This window comes from Macaca thibetana, chromosome 15 (assembly GCF_024542745.1).
Source record: "Macaca thibetana thibetana isolate TM-01 chromosome 15, ASM2454274v1, whole genome shotgun sequence".
NCBI classification, from domain to species: domain Eukaryota; kingdom Metazoa; phylum Chordata; class Mammalia; order Primates; family Cercopithecidae; genus Macaca; species Macaca thibetana.
The window spans coordinates 2,157,406-2,170,037 of NC_065592.1; the positions used below are offsets into that span (position 1 = coordinate 2,157,406).

The following is a 12,632-nucleotide window of genomic DNA, read 5'->3' on the forward strand; positions in this document are numbered from 1 at the left end:
GAAGCTGTGGAGGCCACTGTGGTTGACCCCGGTGGAGCCCCATAGCCACCTTGCCCGGAGGCCTTCAGCAACTCCTCAGGGAGGGGAGGTGGGGGCGGGGATGACCTTGGCGCTCTGGGGTCCCTGGTTCTTTCCTCTTCGGTTATTTCATGTCACCTGGTGCACCTGTCTAGGTCTCAGGGCCCATCAGTGTCCAGCAGCACCCAGGGACACACCCAGACGTGTGGAAGCAGCAGGGCCTGGGTGGAGGACAGGGTTCCACCAGGACTGGGGTCTTTCCAGAAGGACACAGGGAAGGAGAGAGGGAGGTGCGGTGCAGACAAGGAAAGGGTGGAAGGGTGGGGCTGGGGGAGAATGGGCACTGGAGATGGAGGTGGGCTCTGCTGGCCACAAGGGCAGGGAAGGTGGAGCGGAGTCAGCGTCCTCTGCCAGTGCCTGGGATCCTGCACCCTGGAGGCAGCCTTGCGATGAGCCCTGCTGCAGGCCTGTGGACGTGACGTGAGCCCCACCGCTTCATGGCCGCCCCGCTCCCTCTGTTAGAGTTTGGCCTGAGTCCATTTGTACTGGCAGCTTCCACAACACCCACTGAGATCCACGCCAATGCGCCCCTCCCACGAGAACCCAGGTCACTCCCACTTGGTGACTGCGGACGAACTTTCCGGGTGTCACATTGGTCCAGTCCCAGGTATAGCCCAGGCCCTGTGTCTGAGAGTCAGTGGGCTTCACAGGCACCCACCACGGGGTGCACACCCCAAACCGCCACAGCTTGTCACCAGTTGGGGGGACCCTGGGGTCTCCTCTCTCTCTCTTCCCCACTCCCCAGGCTGTCCTTCTCTCAACTAGGGGGCTTCCATCTGGATTCCAGCCCACCCCCATGCACCGGACGCAGGAGCCCTGGGTGCCGGCCACTCCATGAAGGCAATCGTGGTGCTGTATTTGACCTTGTGACAGCAATTTAATGAAATCTGGAAATCTAGGCAGGCACCTGGTTCGGGACTCATCCCCTGTTGCTAGGAAACCAGGTCCTGTGGATCCCACCCTGCTCCACCTGGAGACAGTGGGACAGACCCTCTTGCAGCTGAAGCCAGGGCTGGGGACGGCTGGAGACTGATGGGGACAGCAGTGGCCTTTGCACTGGCTGACTTCACAGTAGAGCTCCCACGGGTGCCGGGAAACAGCGTGGGTGGGGGGGCGCTGCCCTCCCTACGAGGCCTCCCAGGCGCTGCAGGTCCACCCCCAGCCCTCCCTCCAACTCCCCCTCCACTTCTCATACCCCGTCTACCCACCCTTTCCCTCCCCCTCTTCCACCAACTTCCACAGACTCCAGTCTGTCTCTCCTGCTCCAGGTCACTTAGGAGCTTATGGCGCATCCCTCGGTACCTCTCTCTGCCTGCGCACCGTAAGCTCCCAGACTGCAGGACCATACCTGTCCCCTCCTGGTCTCCCCAGCACCCTGCAGATTAGTGGCCCTTCAGACACCTTGCACCCCAGTGGAGGGTGCGGAGGTTGGTGGAAAGTGCGCCCTGTGGTTCCCGGAGAAATGGCAAGCATCGGGCAGTGTTTCACAAGGGTCCCCCCACCCAGCTGATCTCGCCAAGCCATTAATGCAAGAATGTGGGGCCAATGGGTTTCTGCCAGGCGTGCCAGGGCTGAGAGCACCCCTGGGTCCTCACAGCCCCCACTGTCCAGGGACAACAGAGTCCTCCTACCCTTTGCCATTTCCATGTTTCTCATTTCAATAATTCTTGCAGCCCATGTTGTGTAAAAAAATTATTCTTCCCAAAAAAATCATTAGCAGGGCCCGACATTAATTCCCCTGCAATCTGTGTAATTAATTGCATGTAACATAGGGCATTGAAGGACCGGTTTGCTAATCACCACTCCTCCGCTCCACGCACCTAATTAAATCTCCTTCCTGTTTATCCACTTACAGGATCCTCTGCAAAGATACCAGGCACCGGGAACACTGCTGTAATAAATCTTTGTGTAATTTTAGAGGGTGCAGTCCCACTCCGTGTGTTTGCGTTTCATTCCCACCGCTGAGCCGCTCCTCCCTGCAGCCACGTCTCCCCGTGAGTCGGCTGAGCCGTGGCTCTGTGGAAAGCACTCTGTGGCCCCCTCTGGGGTGGGAGGGCGGGATGCTGTAGCACCGGGCGAGGTGGGCTCGGGAAGGGGCGATCACAGGAGCCCAGCTCTAGCACCCTGCGGCAGCACGGCCCTCTTGGGTTCCGGCACCTTCCCCACTGCAACCACTTATACTAAAGCCTTTCACACTGTCCCATTCCCACGCCTGCCTTCATGAGCGGGGCTGGGTCCCTGGGCCATTCCTCAGACTCCTGGCTGTCCAGTCCCATTACACGGGGGCCGGCGAGGACACAGGGAATGATGGTGCCCTGCCACTAACGGGCCGGCCGGGAGCCCCATATGCCAGTACAGGTGTCCTTAGAAGAGGGGAAGCGGGAGCTTTGACACGGAAGAGACCATGTGGAGACAGAGCAGAGCCTGAAGGGGCACCTGCAGCTGCCAGGAGCCGGAAAAGTCAGGAAAGATCCTCCCACAGAGTCCTCGAGGGGGAGGGTGTCCCGCCACACCTTGATTTGGGACTTCTGGCTGGCAGAATGGGGAGAGCATGGATTTCTGCTATTTTGAGCCTCCAGTCTGTGGCATTTTGTAACTGCAGCCCCAGGACACAAATATAGCTATTAAATCAGAATCTGAATTGGGACGAGACCCCCAGCTAATGCGACGCGTGACGTTTGGGAAGCTCTGGACTCAGTGCTGTCTGGAGTCTGAGTCATCTCTTGGCCCAGCAAGACCTGACTCTGAACTGAATACTAATGAGCACGCAGACCCCTTCATGTTAAACTGGCCGTGTGGTTGATCCTCTCCCTGCATCGGTCCTTTCAATCCTCCCACCCCACGGGAGAGGTCATACCATCACCCAGGATGGGAAACTGAGGCTGAAAATGAAGTTACTTGTCCAAGAGCACCTCTTTAGCCAGTAGCTGAGTTGGGATTAGAGCCTGGGGACTCTGGTTTATGGAATCTCTTAGCTGTTGGGCCAAGCCTGCTCTCCCATCTGGGGCCTCTTGTTCACGGCTTTGAGGATGATGATGCCACCCATCTCTGCACCGTGCTGTCTGCTCCAAGCATGCAGGTGGGGTGGGGAAGCTGAACTTGGACGGCCAGGCTGAACTTGCTAGAAGAGACTGGGGTTCACTGTGAGAGCACGGGTGGACCTGGGTGGACCAGAGGCCATCTTTGCACCATAATCATTGGATGGCATGCAGGTGGCCTGAGCACCAGAGGTGGCCAAGGGGAGGCAGCAGCATCACAGATACCCATGGCCTGGACCTGTTTGGGGCCCTGGGAACATGTGGTCTGAGCTGGCGCTGGGGTCCTCAGCTCTCCCCACCTCTGCTTCCCTCAGCTGCCTCCTGCAGCACTGCCCAGACACCTGCCCACCTGAGGCCCAGGAGGGCTTGATTCCCGTGCTGAGGGTCAGTTCCCCTGAAGCCATGCCAGAGACAGAAACAGTTGTGCAGGCGGTCTCCCAGGAGCCCTCTCAAATAGACCCATGTGAAAGAGCACAGGAAGCTGGGCTGGACAGGGGAGAAGCTGAGCTCTGGTGCAGTCGAGAGTCCTCGGCTCATCTCCCAAGTGCGCAGAGCTACCCTGCGTCAGGGTGAGGGGCCCAAGACTTCCCAAGCCACACATCCTCCAGTCATGAGTCAACTTGGGCCAGGCTATTCTCTCCAGCCAAGGGCAGGTCTGGAGAGGGTTGGCCTGAGAGCCACTGTTGGCTGCCAGCACTGCCAGCACCGGGAAAACGCGTGCTTCGGTACTGCATGGGGAATCTGGGCACTGTGGCCCCAGGCCCACCCCACACCCAGCCCTGCTGCCAGCCCCGCTGGGATACCCCCACCCCACACTCCCTCCTTCGTCTCTGAGCCCCTCTCCCCAGCCTCCTCCCTTCTAGCTGCTGCTGATCTGCCCACGTGCTGGGAGATCCCGGTTCCTGGTCAGCAGAGAGGGCCTCGAATCCCCAGGTCAGAGTCTCAGGGTCACAGCTACTTCTCTGCCTGGATTTGGGGGTCACTTAATCACCACTGGCCCCCAAGGCCCTCCACATGCGTGTCTAACTGGGCGTCTTTCCAAGCCTGTCTCTGGCAATTTCCTCCTGTTAATAACACTTCCATTCACCCCGTGCAGCAAATCTGTCACCACCAGCCCCCTTCTGGCCCATATTTTTTACTTTTAATTATGATCACATGTGGAATATTGAGTAGTTTGATGCATTTTAGATGTCTACAGAGACTTCTTTTTAATATGCAATTGCAGGGCTCTGATGGCTCGTAGCTGGAGTCATTACTTAAATATGTGTGCAGCCGGGGCTCCCGAGTTGGACGCTTACCCCCAGCAAGGGGTGCTGCGTGGGGATGGAGGGGTTGGAGGTGGCACGGGAGTAATTGCAAAGCGGAAAGTGTTCTCAGATCCCAGGGGTGAGCTCTGTCCTCCACTAGCATGAGAAGACTGGAGGTGGGCACTTTCTGGCACATTGCACCTGGATATGAAGCGACCCGCAGAGGCCACTGTGCATCCCCACCCTCACCAGAGGGTCTCTTCCCAGGAAGAAGTGACTGGCAGCACACAGCTCCATAAACTCACCTTCTCTGACCAGGACACAGCCAGGGCGGAGGGCACTCAGGGTCAGGTGCGGGTCTGAGCCTCACCCTGTCCTCCCTGAGATGAGGCGTCCTGTGGTCGGTGAGAGGTTGAACTGCATAGGCCCCACATTGGCGGCAGTCTTCAGCCCGCCGGCTGCAGGTGCACTGTTCTGACGACCAGGACGAGGGGGTTTGTCCAGAACATGGACTGAGATGGTTAATCTGGGGTTGGGGGTCTTTCTAGCTCTGGAGGAGACTCTTGGGGGATACAGAAGTCAGAAGGTAATGTGGGGGTGTGAGGGGGCGAGGGTGTGACCTGTGAGAGCGTCACCTCTGCTGAGATGACCCAGCCTCAGTAGGTCCCTTGTTCAGTCCATGGACGTGGCGCGGCCATGGGAGAGGCGGGTTCCTGCAGCTGAGGGGAATCCTGATGGACTGGGAGCCCTCGTCCTCCCTCAAGGGGGTCTCCAAGCTTCCCACGGACCACCCGTCACTCACTGGGATCCAGTCCAAGAGCAGCTCTCCAGGATCCCCAAGGGCCTCCTCTGGGAAGCTTACGAGGATGCTGGGGGCCTCCATGGCCCCTGCCCACATCTGTCCTTAGGGTCTCCCCATCCACCCTCCAGGCTCCATTCCCCCACCCCTCTGCTGATGGGTGGCTCAGACCCTCATCCCTGAGGGACCTTCTGGGTGGGGGTTACTGTCCCTATCCAGTTATGGTCACAGTCAGGCAAGGGAGCTGCAGGAGGTGCCCAAGGGGGTCAACTGGCTCTGCATGCAAGTCCCGCCCCCATGTGTGCCAGCAGCACCCTCCGATGGCTAGCGTCGATCTCCCCAGCAGATGCCAGCCCCTTTCTTGCCTGCTGGTGTCCAGAAAAAGGAGCCCAAAGGGTCCCAGCAACAACCATGGCTCAAAGCTGAGCAGGACACTGGCTGTGTCCCTGTGAGAGCTCAGCCGATCTGGAGACCAGGATTCAACTCTGTTGAACCCGAGCCGTGGGGGATGGAAGCACAGGCCCCACAGCGGGTCACTGGGAGTGAAGGGAGTTGCAGCCAGCCATTCCTGACTCCATCCATTGAATCCAAGCCCACGTGTCCTTCCCACTGGGGACACGGCACCACATCAAAGTCTTTGTGGGGAGGCACCACCTCTCACGGGGCGTTGGCGTGCCCACCACTCTCCCAGGCAGTGAGCTCCAATAGGCCATATGCGATGGGAGCATTGGCCCTGGGCAAGTGGTACCCAGTCCAGGTCTGACGTGGCATTACATGGGGTCCCACGCCAAGCGAGCCAGCCACTCTGCATGGCCCCAGATGGCACTGCTGGCAGAGGCCCAGCAGCAGGAAAGGCAAACCCAGGTGTGGGATCCGCACCTGTCCCGGGAGAACGCACCTCTGTCCTTCCAGGAGGAGAGCCCAATGTAGTCATACAGGAGCCAAGCAGCAGCGAGGCTTTGCCTGGCAGGCTTCCCAGAGGCGGCCTCCTACGGACCTGTGGCTGCATCTCTGGACAGAGCTGCGGAGCTTCACAGACTCGGGGACTGGCCAGCCAAGACTTCACGCAGTCCACACATCCTTAGCCCAGGAGCCCCCACTCAGAGGCCTCTTTACCTCCTTTGGGGGAGGCAGAGGGAGGGGAGCTGAGGACACTCAGCACCCAGGGCTTTTGCACCGCTAGCCCTTGTCCCTCTCTGTCCCCCATCCCAAGTTCATACAGTGGCAGGAGCCTTTAGCTTGTGGCTCCCTTGGAAGCGAGGCAACCCCCACATCTGTGCTGATCCTCTGAATGTGGGCTATTCCAGGTAGGAAAGTGGAATGGGGGAGGAGAGGTCCAGGCTTTCTTTGCTGTGGCCTCTTGCTTATCCAATCACAGTCAAAGAGTGCTATGGGCTAAACTGTGTTCTCTTAAATTCATAGGTTGATGCACCGCCCCATATGACTATTTGGGGATAAGACCTTTAGAGGGGTACTTAAGGTGAAACAAAGTCCTAAGGGTGGGCCCTAATCCAATAGGACTGGGGTCCCCATGTGAAGAGGGAGAGACGTCTCAGATACACAGGAGAAAGGCCATGTGACGACACAGCAAGAAGGCGGCTGTCTGCAAGCCAGACAGAGAGCCCTCACCAGAAACCACATCAGCCGACGCCTTGACCTTGGACTTCCAGCCTCGAGAACTGTGAGAAAGTAAATGTCTGTTGCTTATGCCACCAGCCTGTGGTCTTGTGTCACCGCAGCCCCAGCTTACACCTGCAGTGATCAAAGCCTGGGCCATGACTTTCACCAGGGCCTGGTGCCTTCATTATCTACTCCAGTGAGCTGGCCCTCTCCAGCTCAGCCCAGCTTCTGGCAGTTCACTTGCCACCAAGTGGGCAGTTGTTCCCCCAAGGAATGGAGCCATTTCCCGGGCTCAGTGTGGTCTTTTTTGCTGGCAGGTTGGACACCCGCTGGCCACAGAAGCTGGGTCAGCCTGGCAGGTGGGAGCCCTCTTGTGGGGACGTGTGTAGACTCCAACTCAGCCACCATGGCCCCTCCATCCTCATGCTCACGTGTCAGTGCTGGGTGGCAGGTGACCGAAGCTGATGACGTCAACCAGCTGAGTCAGTTTGTCTCTGGCCGTTCAGTGGCCCCCTGTGGCTTCAACATGTGATAAAGGATCTTCACTGCCTACGTCTGCCCACGCGTCTCTGTGCCAGACTCCTAAACTCCTCAGGGTGCTCCAGAGAAACACAATGAATAGGCAGTATAGACAGAGAGAGATTTATTAGGAGGAATTGGCTCACGCGATTATGGAGACTGAGAAGCGCAGCCATCAGCCATCGGCAAACTGGAGGCCTGGAAGAGCCCACGGTGCAGTCCCAGCCCCAGTGCAAAGGTCAAGAACCAGGGGAGTGGATGCTGTGGGCTCCCGTCAGAGGAGTCCAAAGGCAGGAGAAGACCAGAGTCCCAGCTGGAAGGCGTCAGGCCCCGGCCCTCCCTGGTGCTGCCTTTTGTTCTATTCCAGCTCTCCACGGTCTCGGTGAGGCCACCCACGTTGGGGAGATGTCTTCATCTGTTTGGAACGCTGTGACAAAAACACCACAAACTGGATGGCTTCTAGAAAACAAACAATTGTCACTGATAGTCCTGGAGGCTGGGGAGCCAAGCCCCAAAGCCCCCGGAGCCCCCAGGCCCTGGCCTCTCCCCACTGAGCTTTTGCCCTCCGTGCTGTCTTCCAAGGTGTCTGTCTCCTAGAGCCTGCTGGCATAGTAGGAGTTGTTTTCAGAGGCATTTATTTCCCTGCAGTTGTAGGATGAGAACCCACATGTTCTCCCCCCAGGCCTGGCTGTAAACTCCACCCTGCATCCTTTCCCACCGCTGACACCTCCAACTCCACAGTGTCTGAGTGATCCCGGGGTCTCAGCAGCAGCGCTCCTGGCACTACAGAGTTTGACATGGTTTGGCCATATCCCCACCCAAATCTCATCTCGAATTACACAAATCTCATCTCAAATTATAGCCCCCATAATTCCCACGTGTCGTGGGAGGGACCCGGTGGGAGGTAACTGAATCATGGGGGCGGATCTTTCCCATGCTGTTCTCGTGATAGTGAATAAATCTCATGAGATCTGATGGTTTGATAATGGGGAGTTCCCCTGCACACGCTCTCTCTTGCCTGCCACCGTGGAAGATGTGACTTTGCTTCTCCTTGCCTTCTGCTATGATTGTGAGGTCTCCCCAGCCATGTGGAACTGTGAGTCCATTAAACCTCTTTCCCTTATAAATTACCCAGTCTTGGGAATGTCTTTATTAGCAACATGAGAACGGACTAACACAGAGCCATTTCCTGCCCCGTTCAAATCTGACGGCGTCTGTGTCGTCCCCTCCATGGACGGAAGCTCCGTCCCTGCCCGTTGAATTTGCTGCTTCCAGAACCTGAAAATGCCCACCACACACTGTGCTTCTTTTGCGGCAGGAGGTGCCGATGCAATCATTTATCCGTGACTTTGGAGGACAAATCCCAGCACACATTTGACCACCAGACCCCTAAACATTTTCTAGAAGTGGTGGGTTCCCCTTTCTACAAAGGGGCATCTCCCACCCTTGGGGGTGCGACCAGACCCCTAAACATTGTCTAGTTGTGGCAGGTTCCCAACCTGCAAAGGGGCGTCCTCCACCCTTGGGAGCCCATATGTCACACCAGGGCCTCCACCACGCACGCTGCCTCCTGCTCGTCTGACCCAATTGACATGATGTCAGCCGTGTTCCGGATCAATATGACACTCTGTAGGATGTGTATTATGTCAGAGGGCAGGAGAGTTAACATAGCCCTAGGAGAAAATGCAAATCTATACTGTTGTCTGCTCCTGTGGAAGTGAACTTGCATCTGAGAGTGCCTCAGCTGGGGGTGCTGGCGTGCAGGCTCTGCTGGGCACCTGCCCTCCTCCATTTGCCACAGGGGCCTCTCTCCCTGGTCCCTACAGCAGTGCAGTTAGGCTTCTTGCAGGACTTCAAGAGCAAGAATTCCAAGAGTCCCAGGCAGAAGCACCGGGTTCCAGTAGACCTGGCCTCAGAAGCCAGGTAGCCACACTTCCACCATATTGTACTCATATGCTCATGGCAAGGAAGCCATGAGCGTGAAGCCGAGGAAGGCAGGTAGGGCTGAGTCCACCTCTCCATGGGAAGACAGAGAATGTGCAGCCCTCTCTAGATGACCGCAGGTAGCACAGTCAGGCCAGGGTCAGTGCATCTGTCCAGGTCATTGCTGAATTAGGAAACCCCTCCCCAATCACAAGAGGCAGCCTGGCCGGTGGGCCTCCAGGCTGAGCCCCCTCTCCACCCTGGCTGCCTCGACGAGGGCTTGTGGCCCTCTCTTCCTGCAGGTTCATCAGTGTCTACGCATGGCTGGGTGCCTCAGGGGTCTAAACAGCAGTCAGTCTGTGTGGAGGGTCTCAGGGTGGGTCAGAGGGTGGCTCTGTGGACATCTCTGGGTCTGAGCTCCATGAAGAGGCAGGAGGCCCCCCAGCCACTCTGCAGGAACTGTGCGGAGTTCCTTCTTTCCTTTAAGGCTTGTGCTCAGGGCTACACACATTCCTGCTGGCGTCAGCAGCGCCATGGCCCGGCCTCAGCTCTCAGCACCCACATGTCTACTAGCACAGCAAGTTACGCACTAACAGCCCTAAACTACGTCTCTGATTGATGGCTCTTTCCTTGCACAAAATCTGCCAGGTTCCCTGAAGACTCCTAACTTCCCTCTGCAGATCCAGCCGTCACCCCCTGCTAAGCACAGCATGGGGGGGTGAGGGGGGTGCCAAACCCACTTCTTGATCAGGGCTGGCAGCAGAAGGTCCCAAGCCCCTCCCACTCTTGAGTGCCCCCCGCTGTCCGACAACTTTAAAAAATAGGCTACTGACACCACATGCAGAGCCCCAGGCAGGGTCCTCGTGGCCACAGCCACGGGCGATTCGTGGACCCTGGAGACGTCGGGCCTTTGCTGTCCCTGAAATGTTCACCATGGTTCACCTTCCTCTTCTGGCAGATTGCTCTCCGGCCCTCACTGTCTCCTAAACTTGGCGGTCCCCTGACCCCCAGGAGAGCTGCCCATTCTTTGGTCCCATGTCCCTTTTTTTTTTTTTTTTTTTTTTTTTGAGACAGTCTCACTCTGTCGCCCAGGCTGGAGTGCAGTGGCGCCATCTTGGCTCACTGCAACCTCCGCCTCCCAATTTCAAGCAATTCTCCAGCCTCAGCCTCCCAAGTAGCTGGGATAACAGGTGCCCACCACCACACCCAGCTAATTTTTGTATTTTTAGTAGAGACAGAGTTTCGCCATGTTGGCCAGGCTGGTCTCGAACTCTTGACCTCAAGTCATCTGCTTGCCTCAGCCTCCCAAAGTGCTGGAATTGCAGGCATGAACCACCGTGCCCAGGCCCATGTCCTTCGTCTGCACCAGACATGACCTCTTTGAGGCCAGTGGCTCCATGTGCCCCTGGAGATGGGAATCTCCATTTCAGTGTTTCCTCTGAGACCCACCAAGGGTACTTTCCACGTGACCTGCACATCTAGAGCCAGGATAGCCCACCCGATGGCCCACCTGTGTGGGGCTGCCTGGGGCAGGGATACTGGCCCTACCCACACCTGCCCCCTGCACCTCCACACCTTGGCAGAGGACTTGTAGAGTCTGCTGGGAGTTTGGGAAAGCAGCATGAGTTTTCCCTGAAGAAAAAGTCGCCCCCACCGCCAAGAGCAAGGAAGCAGTGCACCTCCTGCCGCTGCAGGCCAAGTGAGGGGACCTCAGGGCTGGGGGCTCCCACCAGAGAGAGGGCAACCCAAGGCAAGGGGCTGAGGCGGGAAGGTTTAGGACAGGGACACAAGCCAGCTCCTCCAGAGGGGGGCTGGGCTCTGGTCATCTTGAAAGAGATGCCTCCCATGAGGTCCACTTGGAGTGACCAGGTGATCCATGAGAAGGGATCAGCCAGGAGGCTTCCCCCCATCCAGGAAGCCACAGGGTGAGAGAGCCTCAAGACGGGGTCTCCCACACCTGCATGAGGACCCTGCCTCAGTCCTTCTGTGTGGCTCTAACACAATGCCTGAGGCCGGGTAATTTACAAAGCAGAGGCGTGTTTCTCCCAGTTCTGGGGGCTGGGAAGCCAAAGTCCAGCCACCAGGAGGCTCGGCATGCAGGGAGGGTGCTATCCCTCTGCACACTTGCCCTGGGGATGATGTTTCCAGCACACGGATGTAGGGGGACACACTTGGGCATAGCAACCCCCCCAGGAGCCGGCCATGCCCAGCAGCACCCGCACAGATGCCTAGTCTCCCTCCCCGGGGCCCCTTCTTCCCCTGCCTCTCCCTGAATCTACTGGGGTGGGGGCAGGGTGGACATGGTGAGGGGGACTGGAGAACAAGCTGACCAGGCCCACCAGCCCCTCTTCACCTGAAGGGGCCTCCTGCGGAAAGGCAGGACTTGACCTGGGCGAGTATGTGCAGATGGCCCCAGGGTTGGGAGGAGGACAGGGAGTGTGTGTTGAATGGGAACAGAGCATCCGTTTGGGAAGGTGGAGAAGTTCTGGAGAAGGAGGGCGGTCGTGGCTGCAGAGCCATGTGAATGTGCTTCTGAGCCATGCACTTAGAAATGGTTAGGTATGCCTGTGGTCCCAGCTGCTCAGGAGGCCAAGGCAGGGGGATCACGTGAGCCCAGGAGGTCAAGGCCGCAGTGAGCCGAGATCCTGCCACTGCACTCCAGCCTGGGGGGCAGAGCGAGACCTTGCCTCAAAAAAAAAAAAAGAAATGGTTAGGATGCTGAATTACGTTGTGCCTTTTGCCACAGTAACGTGTTTATTTTTATCAAAACTTCTCTGCAGAGTGTACAGTCAGCGAGAGCAGTGTTCCTCTGCACACGCCAGCGCTGGCCACCGTGCACCCTCGTTCCATTTGTTTGCTCCCACGGTTTCCACATGAACTGGAGCCACAGGCGTTATAAAGCAACAGAGGCACGTTGGCCAGGGCATTTCATGGAACGGGAAGGGGTACAGGTGACCGGATGGCTCGATGGACTCAGAGCTGGACATTGGGAGCGGGGTGGGGGCTGACCCCACTCTGGCTCACAGGTCAGCATCAGGCCGGGGTCAAGTCTACCGTATGCGACCCAGTGTGTGACTAAGCACTTGGAGAAGAAGCCGAAAAGATGATTACTGGGGTCAGAGAGGATGGCAAGGGGCAATGAACAGGCAGAGTCCCAAGCTCTGCGTGTGGCCCTCCACCCTCACCGTGCCCACCTTGCGCCTGTGGGCTGAGCTGCAGTTCAGTGCAGCAGAACCAGCAAATCACTCCTGATTGGTTGAGCCAGTGGGCTCCCAGGCCATTCATAAATGATGAGTGGTTGCCACAGCAACAGCCCCGGCCCATATTTCATTTCCTGGTAAGCTCTAGCAACTCTGCAGAAAACCAGGCTGAAAAGGAAGGGACCTCAGCCTCCCCACTCCACGGTGG

General features: G+C 57.7%; 1 protein-coding gene across 4 annotated transcripts in view; it reads left to right on the forward strand.

Annotated features, from left to right (window-relative positions):
* MRPS2 (mitochondrial ribosomal protein S2) overlaps positions 1–12,632 on the forward strand; it is a 590,340-nt gene that overhangs the window by 478,000 nt on the left and 99,708 nt on the right. The window contains exon 1 of one of the 4 annotated variants that reach the window (XM_050760262.1): positions 6,486–6,489. The exons of the other annotated variants lie outside the window; for them this stretch is intronic. The gene's annotated coding sequence lies outside the window, so the exon portion shown is untranslated. Of the gene's footprint in view, positions 1–6,485; positions 6,490–12,632 lie in introns of those variants that run through there. 4 annotated transcript variants of the gene reach the window in all.